Source organism: Chiloscyllium plagiosum, unplaced genomic scaffold (genome assembly GCF_037043375.1).
Source record: "Chiloscyllium plagiosum isolate Xiang-an unplaced genomic scaffold, Cpla_swu_hap1 HiC_scaffold_9, whole genome shotgun sequence".
NCBI lineage: Eukaryota > Metazoa > Chordata > Chondrichthyes > Orectolobiformes > Hemiscylliidae > Chiloscyllium > Chiloscyllium plagiosum.
This window is the reverse complement of record NW_028270147.1, coordinates 85,327,490-85,344,667: the sequence shown is the minus strand read 5'-3', so window position 1 is coordinate 85,344,667 and position 17,178 is coordinate 85,327,490. Positions and strand designations below refer to the sequence as shown.

General features: G+C 40.9%; 1 protein-coding gene across 1 annotated transcript in view; it reads right to left on the bottom strand.

Moving 5' to 3' along the window:
• Nucleotides 1-10,280: 10,280 nt before the first annotated feature.
• The window catches only part of acbd6 (acyl-CoA binding domain containing 6), a 202,251-nt gene continuing 195,353 nt past the window's right edge, over nucleotides 10,281-17,178 (bottom strand). Inside the window, exon 10 of the transcript XR_015758201.1 lies at nucleotides 10,281-15,244. The gene's annotated coding sequence lies outside the window, so the exon portion shown is untranslated. The remainder of the gene's footprint in view (nucleotides 15,245-17,178) is intronic.

The window sequence follows — 17,178 nt, the reverse complement described above, 5'->3', positions numbered from 1 at the left end:
GCACTTTTGGGCCAGTGACCATAATTCTATTAGTTTTAAAATAATGATGGAAAAGAATGGACCGAATCTAAAAGTTGAAATTTGAAATTGGAGAAAGGCCAATTTTGACGGTATTAGGCAAGAACTTTCAAAAGCTAATCGGGGGCAGATGTTTGCAGGTAAAGGGACGGCTGGAAAATGGAAGCCTTCAGAAATGAGATAACAAGAGTCCAGAGAAAGTATATTCCTGTTTGGGTGAAAGGGAAGGCTGGTAGGTATAGAGAATGCTGGATGACTAAAGAAATTGAGGGTTTGGTTAAGAGAAAGAAAGAAGCATATGTCAGGTATAGACAGGGTAGATCATGTGAATCCTTAGAAGAGTGTAAAGGCAGTAGGAGTATACTTAAGAGGGAAATCAGGAGGGCAAAAAAGGGACATGAGATAGCTTTGGCAAATAGGGTTAGTGAGAATCCAAAGGTTTTTACAAATACATTAAGGATAAAAGGGTAACTAGGGAGAGAATAGGGCCCCTTAAAGATCAGCAAGGCGACCTTTGTGTGGAGCCGCAAGAGAAGGGGAAGAAACTGAATGAGTATTTTGCATCAAGGTTTACTGTGGAAAAGGACATGGAAGATATAGAATGTATAAAAATAGATGGTGACATCTTGAAAAATATCTATATTGCGGAGTTGGGAGATCATGTTGTGGCTGTACAGGACATTGGTTAGTCCACTGTTGGAATATTGCATGCAATTCTGGTCTCCTTCCTATTGGAAAGATGTTGTGCTATTGAAAGAGTTCAGAAAAGATTTACAAGGATGTTGTCAGGATTGGAGGGTTTGAGCTATAGGGAGATACTGAACTGGCTGGGGCTGTTTCCCCTGGCGCATTGGAGGTTGAGGGGTGACTTTATAGAGGTTTATAAAATCATGAGTGGCATGGATAGGGTAAATGCACAAACTCTTTCCCCTGGGGTGGGGGAGTCCAGAACTAGAGGGCATAGGTTTAGGGTGAGAGGGGAAAGATATTAAAGGGATGTAAGGGGCAACGTTTTCATGCAGAGGGTGGTGCATATGTGGTACAAGCTGCCAGAGGAAGTGATGGAGGGTGTTACAATTGCAATATTTAAAAGGCATGTGAATGGGTATATAAATAGAAACGATTTAGAGGGATATGGGAAAGTACAGGCAACTGGGACTAGATTAGGTTAGGATATTTGGTTGGTATGGATGATTTCGACTGAAGGGTCTGTTTCCGTGTTGTACATCTCTGTGACTCTATGACTCTGTGACACTGTCATATCCAACTGTAGTATTTGGGCCAATTGTAGACACGCGACTTTAGGAAGAATCTCAAAGTCTTGAAAACGACACTGGAGGAGATTTACTCGAACAGTAACAGAGATAAGGGACTACAATAACGTGGAGAGTCTGAAGGAGCTGGCTTTCTTTTCTGTTTGGAGGAGAGGATATTTCAGAAAGATTTGAGACAGGTATTCAAAATCAAGAAGACTTCTTGACAGAGTAAATACAGACAAACTTAGATTAACACTTGAAAAATAAATACTTGCAGGGTTATGAAGAGCAGGGGAATCTGACCAGTTTGATAAACCTTTCAAACTACAGTCATTTTCTATACTATATGATTCTGTTTATCTCTGAGCTATTGTCATTGTCTCACTGTGTGGATGCAATCCATGAGGTGGACAATGACTAGGAAGTTGTGTGTCCTGAGACACATTTCAACACAAGGGACAACTATAGGAGTGAGAACACATGTGGATAACAGGAAGAGAGCTATAGTGGGAGATATTCTAGCGCAGAAAAACAGCCTTTCTTGTAGTTGAAATTGTAACTACTGCATGGTGTGATTCCATCCTGGTATCAGGATGAAAGACATCATGGAGTAGATAGAAAAGAATGGAAAACCACAATGAATAAGTCACAATTGTTGTTATAACAAATGCTAAACATAAAGTACACTTAAGAGTTTGGAGAGCAAGTTGAGGAGATGTACTCTTTGGGAAACACAATTGTTTCTTAGATTGGGTTATTCCAAATTCCAGTTGAGGAATTGCTCAATTTATTTCTGGGGATTGGTAGCAGAAGAATCATGACACAATCAGATTCCGGTGTTGGTTCATGAGTCATTTGATTTCTTACTTCCAATGACAGAAATAAGGGCATTGAATTATGTCGGTATTACAATGCAGAAACACACCATTTGTGTCAATGTTTAAATTGGGCTCATTGCTTATTAGACAAACCTAGGAACAAGAATAAGCCATAAAGCCTGTTGAGCCTGCACTACCAGTCAATTAGATAATGACTGATCTGTATGTACTTGCATTCTGATGAAGGGCTTTTGCCCAAAACGTCAATTTTCTGCTCCTCGGATGTTGCCTGATCTGCTGTGCTTTTCCACCACCATTCTAATCTTGACTCTAATCCCCAGCATCTGCAATACCCACCTCCGCCTTTATATCCTTCATGTCTAGGAAAAAGTCTAACAATCTCAATTTTGACATTTTCACTGAATATGCTAAACAGGTTTTGGGAAGGACATGTTCCAGATTTCTACTATCTTTTGTGCAAAGTAGCGTCTCCTGAACATCACCCTTGAATAACCTAGACTGGCCTTCCTAGTGCTCCAATAACACAGATCTACCACAAATACAGAGGATCAGTTCCCCATGATATGAATCTGACAATTCAATATCCGATAACATAAATCCTCATGGCATTTCTGAACAAGATTGCCCAGGTAATGCTAATTAGTGATGAATTATAGTCAGTTGAGTGCTTGCAGCCTCAATGACCAGAGGTCATCAAAAGGTCTTGTTACGGCAGGGTCAAGTAAGTCCTACCCTGCATTTAACCTGTGCTGCACTTGACTCCAGAGGGCTTCTGCTGATACTGGAACTCAACGTAGTTAGGGTAAGGGAGGAGGGGGGTGGTAGAGGTGATGCAAATCAATTTAGGAGAATGATTAGCCATCATCTTGATTAATATAAAATAAAAGTGAAAATATATTATGTTTTGTGATCAAATTAAAGAGAATTGATATGTGGGAAATGAAGTGCATATTTGCCCTAGGTCACAATGTGATATAGGATTCATTTAAGAATTGCTGAGGCACTTAACTATCAAGTGATCTTCATTAAGTGACAAAACAGACGAAGAAAACTGTACAGGCAATGGCGAATGTTTGAAAAGTTACTATTCTTAAATTATGTCACAATGCAGTGTGACAAATTATAGGTTCCACCGTATTGATGACTAACACAATAAATCTAATGACTGCACAATCAAAAGACTAGCTTTAGCATTTTTTTTATTTGGCCAATTATTTATTACACAGTTAATACATTGCCCTGGCAGAATTGATTGGCAAGATAGCAGGTGTAAAGTACTTTATGGCACCATTAGCAGACAGGAAATAGATTTTAAAAATGAAAAATTCCCTCATCAATCTGAAGTAAATGTACATCTTGACTCTAATTTAAAATTTGGAAACAATGCGTTTGCTGCACTTTGCAACAAACAATGCATTTTTGATCAGAACAGCATACAACATCCTGATTAACTGGGTCCAGGCAAGGTGATTTCATTCTCAGCTAAACGCAAGTTCTGGGAAATATAAATAAGCTGTTAAACTAACGGTGCGGGATTGTTTAAATGGAGTAGATGGAGACAGTGTATTTCTACTAGGGAGGAAGAGCACCATTGGAGACCATCAATCTAAGATAGTTACCAAGAAAACAAATGTCTACCACAGGAAGATGTTGTGGTGAATGGCATTGCTGCATTTAAGAAGAAGCTAGATAAAGGCAGAAGGGAAAAGGGAATGGAAGTTATGCTCAAGTACAGAAGGATGGGAAGAGTATCAAGGGTATCGGTTGAGCTGTTAATGATGGTGCATATTGATGCATAATGATGGTGTGATTCTATGTAATCAGGATCTACCTGATTTTTGTATCTCCTATGGTCTTCCAGAAGCCCCCCATGTATGCAAAGATTTAGTAGTGAGATTCTATGCACCCCAGTCAGTAAAACATTTATGTAAAAACTGTACAAATCCTATTATTACTTTGACTATTATCACCTATAATTATCACCTTTAATGGTCCTATATCACTCTTAGCCATTTGCTAACTATTTAGATATTTTACTATTAACCTCTAAATTACTTTCCAGTCATAGTACTTTTTTCCAGATTATCTTTTGTAGTTCTCGGTGTATTTTGTTGTCTATTGTCTACAGCATGTGAATCTTTCTTTAAATAAGGACAACAAAAAACTTGACACTGTACTCCAGTTGTCCCAAATCCTCACATGTGTGTGTAGCAAATCTTATTTATCTATTTGGATGTACAGAAAAAAAATGTCAAGTGTTGCATTACTGTAAGGCAAATCAGGGCAGGACTTATACACATAATGGTGAGGCTCTGGGGAGTGTTGCTGAACAAAGACATCTTAGGGTGCTAGTTCAGAGTTCCTTGAAAATGGAGTTGCACGTAGACAGGGTGGTGAAGAAGGCATTTGGTATGCTTGCCTTCTCTGGTCAGTGCATTGAGTACAGAGTTGGGAAGTCATATTGCAGCTGTACAAGACATTGGTTTGGCCACTTTTGGAATGCTGCATTCAATTCTGGTCTTCTTGGTTTAGGGAAAATGTTGTTAAACTTGAAAGGGTTCAGAAAAGATTTACAGTAATGTTGCTGGGGTTGGAAAATTTGAGCTAGAGGGAGAAGCTGAATAGGCTGGGGCTATTTTCTCTGAAGTGTTGGAGGCTGAGGGCTGACTTTTTGAAATTTATAAACTCATGAGGAGCACGGTTCGGATTCCAAAACTAGAGGGCATAAGTTTACGGTGAGAGGGGAAAGATTTAAAAAGGACCTAAAAGGGAACTTTTCACGCAGAAGGTGGTGTGAGTTTGGAATGAACTGCCAGAGGAAGTGGTGGATGCTGGTACAATTACAATATTTAAAAGACATCTAGATGGGTTTATGAATAGGAAGAGTTTAGAGGTGCATGGCCAAATACTGGCAAATGGGGCTAGATTAATTTAGGAGTTCTAGTCAGCATGGACAAGTTGAATTGAAGGGTCTGTTTTCATGCTGTACAACTCTAAGACTTCTGAAATAAAGACACATTTTGTTAAGCATTTGACATGCACTCATCAGGGCAATTCACAATAAAAATCCCAGAGGAAAATCCAGGGCTGTTCCTGTGCTGTATTGTGTTGTATTATATCATAAGTCAACATTTGTGATGCATGAGCGTACAATGCTGACTGGTAGAATCTGGTTAGTAGAAGCTTTGCCATGAAGAATGTACTCATTAATGCTGATTGACAGTTAACAGTCAGACTTTGTTAGATTTTCAATGAGGCAGCTTGGCACTGATTGGTCAGGCTATTGCCCTGAGAAATGATACAATGAATGGCTGAAACCTATTTTGTTGAGTTGGAACAGGTGCAGTGTATATACATGTTCTACCTTCAAAGAACAAGACATTGTGTATTAATATACAGCTTCCAGTGTATATGCTTGGTTTCAGTATAATTCCTTGCACATTCAGGATATCCTGTAACTATTGTCCAACTGCTGAATCATATCTAATGAAGGACATTGTGTTGTGAGTTTTGCAAGCAGAGACTGATTGAAAATGATTACTTACATTGCTTGTTGTCAACAGCTGAACGGACATACTGCTTATAAAATCTTTGGGACATGTGGTCTCTTTTTTCTTTTCTCATTTATCTATTATTTGATATTATAGTTGGACTAAGGTAAGCTTAAATCTAAAAATGGCAGGAGATCTCAGACTTGTGTTATACTCCTCTAGCTCAATGTTGGAGCTCAGGGATGTGGCTGATGTCCCTGACTCCTTCACGTGCAGCTCTTAATAGATTGCATGATGACTCTGGAACTGCGGATGGACACACTTTGGAGCATCCACAATGCTGAGGAGGTCATGGAGAGCACGTTAAGCGAATTGGTCACACCACAGATTGGGATTGCTGAGGGAGACAGGAAATGGGTGATCAAAAGGCAGAGAAAGAGCAGGAAGGCAGTGCAGGTGTCCCTTGTGGTCATCTCCCTCCAAAACAGGTATACCATTCTGGATACTGTTCGACGAAATGGCTCACCAGGGGAAGGCAGCAGTAGCCAGGTTCATTGCACCGTGGCTGGCTCTGCTGTACAAAAGGGCAGGAAAAAGAATGGAAGAGCGAAAGTCATAAGGGATTCAATTGTAAGGGGAGTAGATAGGTGTTTCTGTGGTCGAAAACTAGACTCCTGAATGGTATGTTGCTTCTGAGATCAGGGATGTCTCAGATGGTCCACAGAACATTCTGAAGGAGGAGGGTGAATAACCACTGTCATGGTGCATATAGGCTCCAATAATATAGGAAACACACAGGATGAGGTCCTACAAGCAGAATTTAGGGAGTTAGGAGCCAAGTTAAAAAAATAGGACCTCACAGGAAGTAATTTAAGGATTGTTGCCAGTGCCACATGCTAGTCAGAGTAGAAATGACAGTATAAGCAGGATGAATGTGTGGCTTGTGAAATGGTGCAGGAGGAAGGGGTTCAGATTTTTAGGACATTGGAACTGGTTCTGGGGCAGATAGGACTATTACAAGTTAGATGGTCTACACCTGGGCTGGACTGGAACCAATGTCCTTGGGAGTGCTTTTGCTAATGCTGTTGGGGAGGGTTTAAACTAATGTGGCAGGGGGATGGGAGCCAAATGAGGAGGTTAGTGGACAGTAAGGAGGGAGTAATTGAAGCCTGTAAGGAACTAGATAATGAAGTCAGTATGACTAAGGGGAAGAGTAGGCAGGGAGCAGATGATGCATACAAAGGGATTGGTGGTCTGAGGTGCATTTGTTTTAATGTGAGAAGTCTTATAGGTAAAGCAGATGAACTTAGAGCTTGGATTAATACCTAGGAGTATGATGTTATTGCTATTACTGAGACTTGGTTGAGGGAAGGGCATGATTGGCAACTAAATATCCTGGGTGAAAGTGAGGACTGCATATGCTGGAGGTTAGAGTCGAGAGTGTGGTGCTGGAAAAGCACAGCAGGTCAGGCAGCATCCGAGGAGCAGGAGAATGGATGTTTCGGGCAAAAGTCCTTCATCAGGAAGGGTTTTGCCTGAAACATCGATTCTCCTATTCCTCAGATGTGGACTGGCCTGCTGTGCCTTTCCAGCACCACACTCTCAACTAAATATCCCAGGATATTGTTGCTTCAGGCAGTCTAGAGAGGGAGGTAAAAGGGGTGGAGGAGTTGCATTACTGGTCAGAGAGGACTGTGCTGAAAGGGGGCACTATGGAAGACTCGAGCAGTGAGGCAATATGGGCAAAGTTCAGAGAAAGGAATGCTGTGGTAACAATGTTGTGGCTGTACCACAGGCCTCTCAACAGCGAGCGTGAGATAGAGGTACAAATATGTAAACAGATTATGGAAAGATGTAGGAGCAACAGGGTGGTGGTGATTGGAGATTTTAATTTTCCCAATATTGACAGGGATTCACTTAGTGTTAGAGGTCTAGATGGAGCTAAATTAGTATGGGGCATCCAGGAGGGTTGTCTAGAGCAGTATGTAAATAGTCCAACTCGGGAAGTGGCCATACTGGACCTGGTGTTGGGGAATGAGCCCTGTCAGGTGATTGAAGTTTCAGTTGGGGATTACTTTGGGAATAGTAATGGATCACAATTCCATAAGTTTTAGACTACTCGTGGACAAAGACAAGAGTGGTCCTAAAGGAAGAGTGCTAAATTGTGAGAAGACCAACTATAGTAAAATTTGACAGGAGCTGCAGAATGTGGATTGGGAGCAGCTGTTTGATATGTGGTAGACTTTTAAAGAGAATTTGATTAGAGTGCAGGATAGACATGTCCCTGTGAAAATGGGGGACAGAAATGGCAACATTAGGGAACCATGGATAACAGGTGAAATTGTAAGGCTAGCTAAGGGGAAAAGGAAGCATACATGAGGTCTAGGCAACTGAAAACAGACAAAGCTTTGGAAGAATATTGGGAACGTAGGACCAATCTGAAATGACAAATTAATAGGGCTAAAAGGGGTCATGAAATAATCGTTAGTGAAGAGGGTTAAGGAAAATCCCAAAGCCTTTTATTTATATGTAAGAAGCAAGAGGGTAACCAGAGAAAGGGTTGGCCCACTCAAGAACAAAGGAGGAATGTTATGTGTGGAGTCAGAGAAAATGGGTGAGATTCTTAATGAGTACTTTGCACTGAGGAGAGGGACACGATGGATATTAGATTCCAGCCTCGGTCGACTGTCTGTGTGGAGTTTGCACATCCTCCTCGTGTCTGCATGGGTTTCCTCCGGGTGCTCCGGTTTCCTCCCACAGTCCAAAGATGTGCAGGTCAGGTGAATTGGCCGTGCTAAATTGCCCGTAGTGTTGGATGCATCATTCAGAGGGAGATGGGACTGGATGGGTTTCTCTTCGGAGGGTTGATGTGGACTTGTTGGGCTGAGAGGCCTGTTTCCACACTGTAGGGAATCTAATCTAAAAAAAATCTTTGCAGGATCCTTGAAGGTGAGGTCCCTGAGGACTGGAGAATTGTTAATGTTGTCCCTTTGTTTAGGAAGGGTAGCGAGGATAATCCAGGTAATTATAGACCAGTGAGCCTGACATCATTGTTAGGGAAGCTGCTGGAGAAGATATTGAAGGATAGGATCTATTGCCATTTGGAAGAAAATGGGCTTATCAGTGTTAAGTTACATGGTTTTGTGCAGGGAAGGTCATGTCTTACAAACCTAATAGAATTATTTGAGGAAGTTTTCAAGTTGACTGATGAGGGAAGGGCTGTAGATATCATATACATGGACTTCAGTAAGGTTTTTGATAAGGTCCCCATCGTAGTCTGATGGAGAATGTGAAGTCACATGGGTGGTGGATGCCTGGAATGGATTGCCAGCAGAGGTGGTAGAGGTGGACACGATAGCATCATTTTAGATGTATCTAGACAGATACATGAATGGGCAGGGAGCAAAGGGATTCAGATGCTTAGAAAATATGTGACATGATTAGATAGAGGACCTGGATTGGCACATGCTTGGAGGGTTGAAGGGCCTGGTCCTGTGCTGTAATTTTCTTTGTCCTTTGTTCTATATACCTGACGTCACACTGGCACTGAGATTCATTTAGCATATAATGCTCACTTATGTGATAGACAGAGACTCTTTTTGACTTGATGACAGTATCCAGTTAGTGACAGACACCACTCCTGTTGCAGCTGAATGGTTGTGTAAAACAGTTATCTTCACCTCTTACTCGTACTGTTGAGACACATTACACTTCCAGGATAATCCAAGATGGTTAGGCACTTTTCAGGATCAACAGAAACTGCCTTAGGACTTTTCATGGGTTTGCAAAATTAAAGTGAGAAATATGTGATCAGGATAGCCATTATCTTAAATGATGGCTTCTGAGGAAGGGTCACTTGACCTGAAATGTTAACTCTGATTTCTCTGTACTGATGCTGTCAGACCTTCTGAGCTTTTCCAGCAATTTCTATTTTTGGCTTTCATGTGCCCTATTTCAGAATCAATTTTGCATGATGAACAAATGGCTCAGGCCCTACTTTTAAAGTTGCAGATAAGGCCAATGTTATAGCACAAGAAACTGTAGCAGTGAAAGTAGTTTTGTGGTAGACACTTTGGTCAATTTCCCATCTGGGTCTTCAAGGAACAGGAACTCATTTGACTTCCATTTCAAACAAGAATTTGAGTGCAGGATTGAGCCTATTAAAACATGTAAGGGAATTATTTATTCTTGCACTTTATTCCCTGTAAGAAAGGCTAATACATGATTTGCTTCTCAAATTGCTTCCTGAAACTGCACCAAATTTCCATGATTCATTTGTACATTCATCTAAATTCCTTTAAATAGCAGCATTTCCCAGTTTCACGTCATTTAAAAAAAAATTGTTTTCCATTTTTCTCGATCAAAGTTAAAATGTCGCACATTTGCCATGTTCTTGCCCAATCACTTAACCTAAGTACATCCTATTCTAACCTTGTGCTTTCCTCAGATTATTTTCCCATGTACCTTTGCATCATTGGCAGACTTCGATGAATTGCATTTGGTGTCTAGATCTAAATGTTACACCCAGATCTGAAACAGTAAATGATCTCTCTCTTTTCACTTCTGACATTGGCTTTAGTAGAGTTTGAACTTTTAAAAGGGTGTGATTTCTCAATGCACTATGTACCTGACCATGTGTAAAGTTTTAATCAGAAATAAGCCAGACAGATCTCGAGTTAACAAACACAGTGAGTTAGTTTTATTTAAACTTACTCAAGAAAGTATAAAACATCAAAAAGACAAAATCCATCCCAGATCCCTTCATATAGATTAGCATGCAAACCAGAAGCAGTTCTAGAGTGTGGGAGATGGAACTGGAAAAAATGATAAGTCCATAAGTAAAAGAATGATGTATTCTTTCAGTGTTCTTGAAACTTCTAATGATGCTGCAGTCACTGCAATTTGTCTTTTCCATGGTACCTGAGGCTCCTTCCTTTTTGAAGTTATCTCTTTGATGTAACAGAGATAAGATTTGAGCTTTAGAAAACTCTTGAGAAAGAATTATTGTTACTTTGCCATTCTGTGGGCTTTTTTCGAGTTACTCCTTTTTTTTAATAAACAGTGAAGCTTAAAAGCATAGCTTTCCACAGAGGACGTTTTAGTCATGTGATGGTTGAGATTCAGATTTATGTAAAAGTGTCACTTGTACCTAGATGTAGTGAAATATTTATAATGTCACCACATTCTGGCACCATCAAAATAAATTGTACAAATGATGAAATACTGAATAAATTAATATTAAATTGATATTTCTGAGGCTGTAACAGCTTCTAAAGCTCATCTTTCCCTCTCTGTTGACTTCACACTCTCTGCTCCTCCAGTCACCGCTGTCCGATATCATCCCTGGGGTCTTGGCAATGTGTTCCATTTCTGCTGCCACTGGCACTGTCATTTCTGTGTCCGCTGCCTCTGAGCTGGAGGCGGTCACACTGTGTGGGTCCCGCACCTCCTCTGACATTGGACATTCAACCTTGAGGTCTGGGTCCGAGTCAACTGACTGGATCCTGGCTCATCTTCCAATGCAACCATCTGCGATAGAGCGGGATGGAGATACACGAGGCCCTGGCCTCTCACAGGAGGACATCGGGAGGAGGCCCCAGGGCAACTAAAACGAAAAAGTTTAAGCCATGTGGATGTGGCTGGACCCACCAAATGAGCTCAAGAGCAGCCAAGACCCACACTCAGGAGTCAAATGCTGCAGTCCTTACCACCGCCATCTTGTATTGATGGTTGGCTCTAGACTCACAATGGGGACAATCCACGTTGAAAAATATGTTTGATCTCCCGTTGTCAATGTTATCAAGGTGCCATTGTATCAGATAGGGGAGTCCTCAGCATTTTTTGCCTGAATCGGGATCAGTGGATTTCCTGTGTAACTGGCAGTTTCCACATATGAGATAGTTGCTGCTTCTTTTCCTTATATTTCTCCCAGATGATTCAAACAATGGCAAATGTGAAATTCTACAGGGAAACCACCAGGCATGTTTCCTATTAATCCATGTCTGAGGTATTTATAAACTTGACCATTTGGGTAGGTCAGGTGACTTTTACATCCATTTGAAAACAGCATGTTCTGGCTCATTTAGAGAAATTTTCTTTCAAAGTAATTGCTCAGATATTAAATTAATCAATGGTATTAATATTCCATGTATTACAACGTAATGGCATAATTGAGAATCAAACACCGATTACTGCATTGTTCACACTCATTGCCAAGAAGAAAATAAGAAATAGAAGTAAGCCACTTGACCCTCAAACCTGACCCTCCATCATGGTTGATCTGATAATGGTCTTAATTCAATGCTCCTGCTTGTGCTCCAGTAACCCTTGATACCCTTGTCAATCAGAAATCTGTGTAACTCAGCCTTGAATATATTTAACGACCTAATCTTCACTGCTCACTGTGGAAGAGAATTCCAAAGTCTAGAGGACTCCTGAGAGGAAAATAAATTTTCATTACCATGAAATGGCAGACAATATTTTCAAACTGATTTCCCTTGTTCTAGGTTCCCCCTAGAAAGTAAAAGGTCTACTTGATTAAGCACCTTCAGAATCTTATTTCTTTTAATAAGATCATCACTCATTCTTCTGAAGTGAAATTGGTATAGGCCTGATCTGCTTAATTTTTTTTTCCATAAAACGGGCGGCACGGTGGCACAGTGGTTAGCACTGCTGCCTCACAGCGCCTGAGACCCGGGTTCAATTCCCGCCTCAGGCGACTGACTGTGTGGAGTTTGCACGTTCTCCCCGTGTCTGCGTGGGTTTCCTCCGGGTGCTCCGGTTTCCTCCCACAGTCCAAAAGATGTGCAGGGTCAGGTGAATTGGCCATGCTAAATTGCCCGTAGTGTTAGGTAAGGGGTAAATGTAGGAGTATGGGTGGGTTTCGCTTCGGCGGGTCGGTGTGGACTTGTTGGGCCGAAGGGCCTGTTTCCACACTGTAATGTAATCTAATCTAAACTCTTTTATCCCAGGAATTAGCCCACACAACCTTCTCTGAACTGCTTCTTTTGTAAGCATGTCCCCTGAGTTGGGGCATTTCCTTAGTTCAGCAAATAAAAACTGTCCTGAGATAAAGTAGCACAGATGATGGGATCTGAGCTTTTGGAAATGTATCTTAGAACAATTTCCAAAGGTGTGACTTGTCTCTTTAAAATAGTACCCTGGCTATCCAAATGAATCCACATAGTTCAGACTTGCTCCTACCAGATCTGGTCTATGCACTGTGCATTTCCAATACCCAAGTCTCCAAAATCATACAGCCGCTGACATCTGCCGGCAGTTGCCTCCACAAAAAATATAGGTCTAATGTTCGGGGTAGGGCTCTGATTTTCCACCATATGCCATTTCTACCATGATGGAGCCAGTCCCTGTCATGGTCAAAGTCCCAATGTTTGTGTTCTCTTTCCAATCTATCCTTGTGCCACCTTTGAGAGGCGATACTGTTAAAACATGTAAAACACTGAGGGGGTTTTGATGAGGTGGATGCTGAAAGGATGTTTCCCTGTTTGGGAGAGTGTAGAACTAAAGGATAGTATTTAAAGATGGAGGCGAGGGGAATTAATTGCTATCAGAATGTCTTGGGCCTGTGGAACTCTCTTGTTTAGAGACTGGAGGTGGATTTATGATTATCTAAATATGCCACTATAATCAATTCAATAATGGATTCAAGCACTTTCTCTATGATAGATGTTCGGTTCATGGGCCTAGCGTTTTCACCTTTCTGTTTCCCTTATTTCTTGAATAGAGGCATCATATTTGCAGCTTTCCAATCCACTGGGATCTTTCCAGAATCCAGGGAATGTTGAAGATGCAACCAATTCACTACCTCTATAACCACTTCTTTTAAGACCCTGAGATATAGGCTGTCAGGTCCAGCGATCTTGTGATTAAATATTCCTTTGATATTTCCACACATATTAAACCAGGCAGTGAGAATCGTACATCTAGGTCACTCATAATTTTGTATATCCCAATTAAATCGACCCTCAACTAGCCTATCCAATCTTTCCTCAAAAGCTAAAATTATCCCAATCTGGCAGCATCATTGCAAACCTCTGCTGTATGCTCTCTAAAGCAATCACATCCTTTGAGATATCCTCTAATGGTCTTCGATTTGACAATAACATATACTCAGGGTCGTAAGTTTCAGTCTGAGTCACAATGTGAGTGAACAGGTCCAATTTCAAGCTACTGATCTTTGGGCACTTGGGGTAAGATGTCCCAGGAGGTGGTAGGATCTGGAGTGTTGGAGTTGCCTACATTACTTTCCTTCCCTGCTACCACTCTGCAGCATTAAAATGTGACTTGGAACTGCAGTTTGATAGACAAGTTGTCACCAGACTGGAATGTACTCCTCCCATTCATTAAGATTTTTTGCTTCTTGAAGAGCTTCAGATTGTCTTTGAAGCATCTTCCTTGTTTTCCCCTACAACATTGACCATTTGAGAGTTCGGAAATTGGGACCTGGTAGGGGACCCATTTGGATTCAGTGCTCAGTCAACTGAATTCAATTTTGTGGGTGTTTTGACTAGATCCTTGTAGAATTGGCTCCAAGAAACACACTAGAGTTTTGTCAACTCATCTTCCATTGAATCTGGAGTATGTGGTGGAAATGTTGCTCTATGTGTCACTGATACACAATGCAGGGTCTCACTACATTACAGTATCAGGTGATGGCAACTGCTCTATATGCTCGGACTTGTGGACTTGCATAGGCTTCAATTGTCAACCACTTGCTGCCATCGGTTGGAGAGATCAGTTTGATGCATCTGATCCTCCACAAGTCTCAGATCTCCACATTAATAGAGAAGTGTTGAGAGTGTGGTGCTAAAAAAGCACAGCAGGTCAGGCAGCATCTGAGCAGCAGGAGAATCGAGATTTTGACCATAAACCCTTCATCAGGAATAATGAGCCCATGCAGGATCAGTTGGTTCTGTAGGCAGACACTACGGAAGGAGATGTGGTTGTGGTAGCGTGTCTGCTTGAGGACATGGCTGAAGAGCTTCAGGGCAGAGATGACCCAGGGAGTGCAATGAGAGAGAGACTCTCTGAGATCCTTGTAGAGAGAAGGAGAACTTCTTGAAGGTAGGCATCCTACAAAGAGGCTTTGCAGTAGGGTTGAAATCAACTAGAAGAAAGTGAGGACTGCAGATGCTGGAGATCAGAGTCGAGGGTGTGGTGCTGGAAAAGCACAGCAGGTCCGGCAGCACCGAGGTGCAGGAGAATCAACATTTTGGGCATAAGCCTTTCATCAGGAATGACAGAGAAGTGGCTAACAAGATACAGGCTATGCTCAACACATTCCAGAGTCTCTTTCATGTATATGGGCAATATGAGTTTTGATTTGGCAACAGTAAAGAATGGGCAGAGATTCTCGACATGAGAGAGAAGTTGATCTCTGATGACGTGAGTAACTATTATCAAGTAGATTGTAAATAGTATGGGACTATCATTCAGCCTTGCCTGATCCCAGTCTGGATTTTGAAGATTTCTATTTCAGACCTCCCGCTCAATGTTGCAGTCATGTCATCATGAAACAATTGCAGGCTTGTAGTGAAGTTTCTTGAACATCCAAATCCTTGGGCGATTTCCTCAACCTCAAGAAGTAGATAATTCAGGAATATGCGTGTCAGGATTTTCCCTGTGACAGACAAGAGAGACATACCATGATAGTATCCACAGCATGATTTGTTGCCCTTGTTGAAGAAAGTTGATGACTATTGAAATACTTTGGTTGGAATTTGGAGGTGGAGGGGGCGGAATTCTTTCTCCACCCAAAAACCCAGTCATGAACTTTGATCACTTTAAACATGCACGTGTGCAATGACTATTAGATCAAATCCATTTATTTTCATCTATAAATTCACCCCTTTTGTTGCAAATACTTCGCCTATTCAGATATAAGTACTTCAGTTTTAAATTTTGCTATTTTTCTCTGATGTCACCTTCGTCACTAATGTCATGTCACCTTTGCTAAGACACAGATTTAAGTAATTAGCAAATAAAAACAAAGTAGAGATGGACAGTCCTTTTCCATGTCATACTTTGCAATAGCCTCCTTCTTTCCCATTGGACTCTATTTTGGAAGTGATCACATTTCTTTAATAGGTCAGTGGTGACTGCCAATATCTAATACATATCACTGAGAAAGTATGATGTGATCCATGAGGACCTGTTGATCAGTTTGATAAAATGTGGTTCTCATTTAAATATCACTTTCTTAAAGATGGGAACTGCAATAATAAGGCTGGTTCCATCCTCAAAGAAAGCCTATTCATCACAGTTGCAGTCATTACTTTAACAACTGGAATTATCCTTGATAGCAGTTAACAGTTATTTCCATTTAATTTAGCACAGTAAGAACAAATTATACATTTTAATTGGTAATTTTACAAAAAAAGATTCGTTATAATTTCCAACATGCGTTTAGATTTATAGCAATTTAAATTTAATCTGAAATTGTTCATTTCAGTGCTAATTGAACACCAAATATGTCAGAAACTATTTATGCCTTACTGATAGGAGATATCTTCAAACCTACAGATGCTAACCCTGATTGTATTAATGATTAAGCCTAACAAATTAATACTACGTGACAGTTTTGTAATTATTTCACAATCTCCATTCCAAAGTGCTCCATCGTGTAAAAGGGAATAAGAGAATTGTTGATTGATTTATTTTAGGTAAATGTCCTTGTCAATAGGGCAAGACAGTAGTAGCTGGCAACGCAATGTCCAGCGAACTCGTCTATCCAATCATAGCATCCAATTGCATTTGAACTGATGCCAAGGTTTGCATGTCTACAACCATACCAGGATGACATGATAGTAGTTATATAGTCACTACTCCTGATGGACCAAAAGATGCATCCTTTCTGCTGGGAACAGGTTTTAAGAAAAACTAGGATTGAGAAGATAAGGATCAAAGTATTAATCCTTATCGGATGTAGAGATTGTCCAACTGCTAACTGTAATTGTAAAGGAACAAGAGGAAAACGTCAATTCTACCTCCTGTAAATCTCATGATCATTGCACTAAATTTTGTTTTATTCATTGATGGGATGTGTGCCTCGCAGGAAAGGCCAGAATGTGATGTTTGCCCCTAATTACCCTTTGCGAGGTGGTGGCTAGCTGTCTTCTTGACCTCTATGGCCCAGCTGATGTAGATTCATCCACACTGTTGTTAGCAGACAAGTTTCAATATTTTTAACCTGTGACTTTGAAGGTGAAGTATGGAGTGTGGTTTAAAGGGGTACTGCAGGTGGTAGTGTTTCCATGCGTCTGCTACCTTTGTTCTTTCAGGTGGTAGAGGTCATGGTTTTGAAATGAGTTGTTGAAAGGAGAATTGCATAAAGTAGACTCTGTTACCACTGTGCATTGGCAGTGAAAGGAGCAAATGTTTGAGGTGGATGGGCTACTGATCAAGCAGGCCAAGTAACACTTGAACTAGCCTTATTTGAAAAGAAATATTTGCTTAGATCAATCAGGTTATTGCACTGATTACTACGTTACCACTTCTGGGTAAAATTGCACAAAAACTTAATCTGTGCAGTTCATAAGCAACTTTATTGTTAAC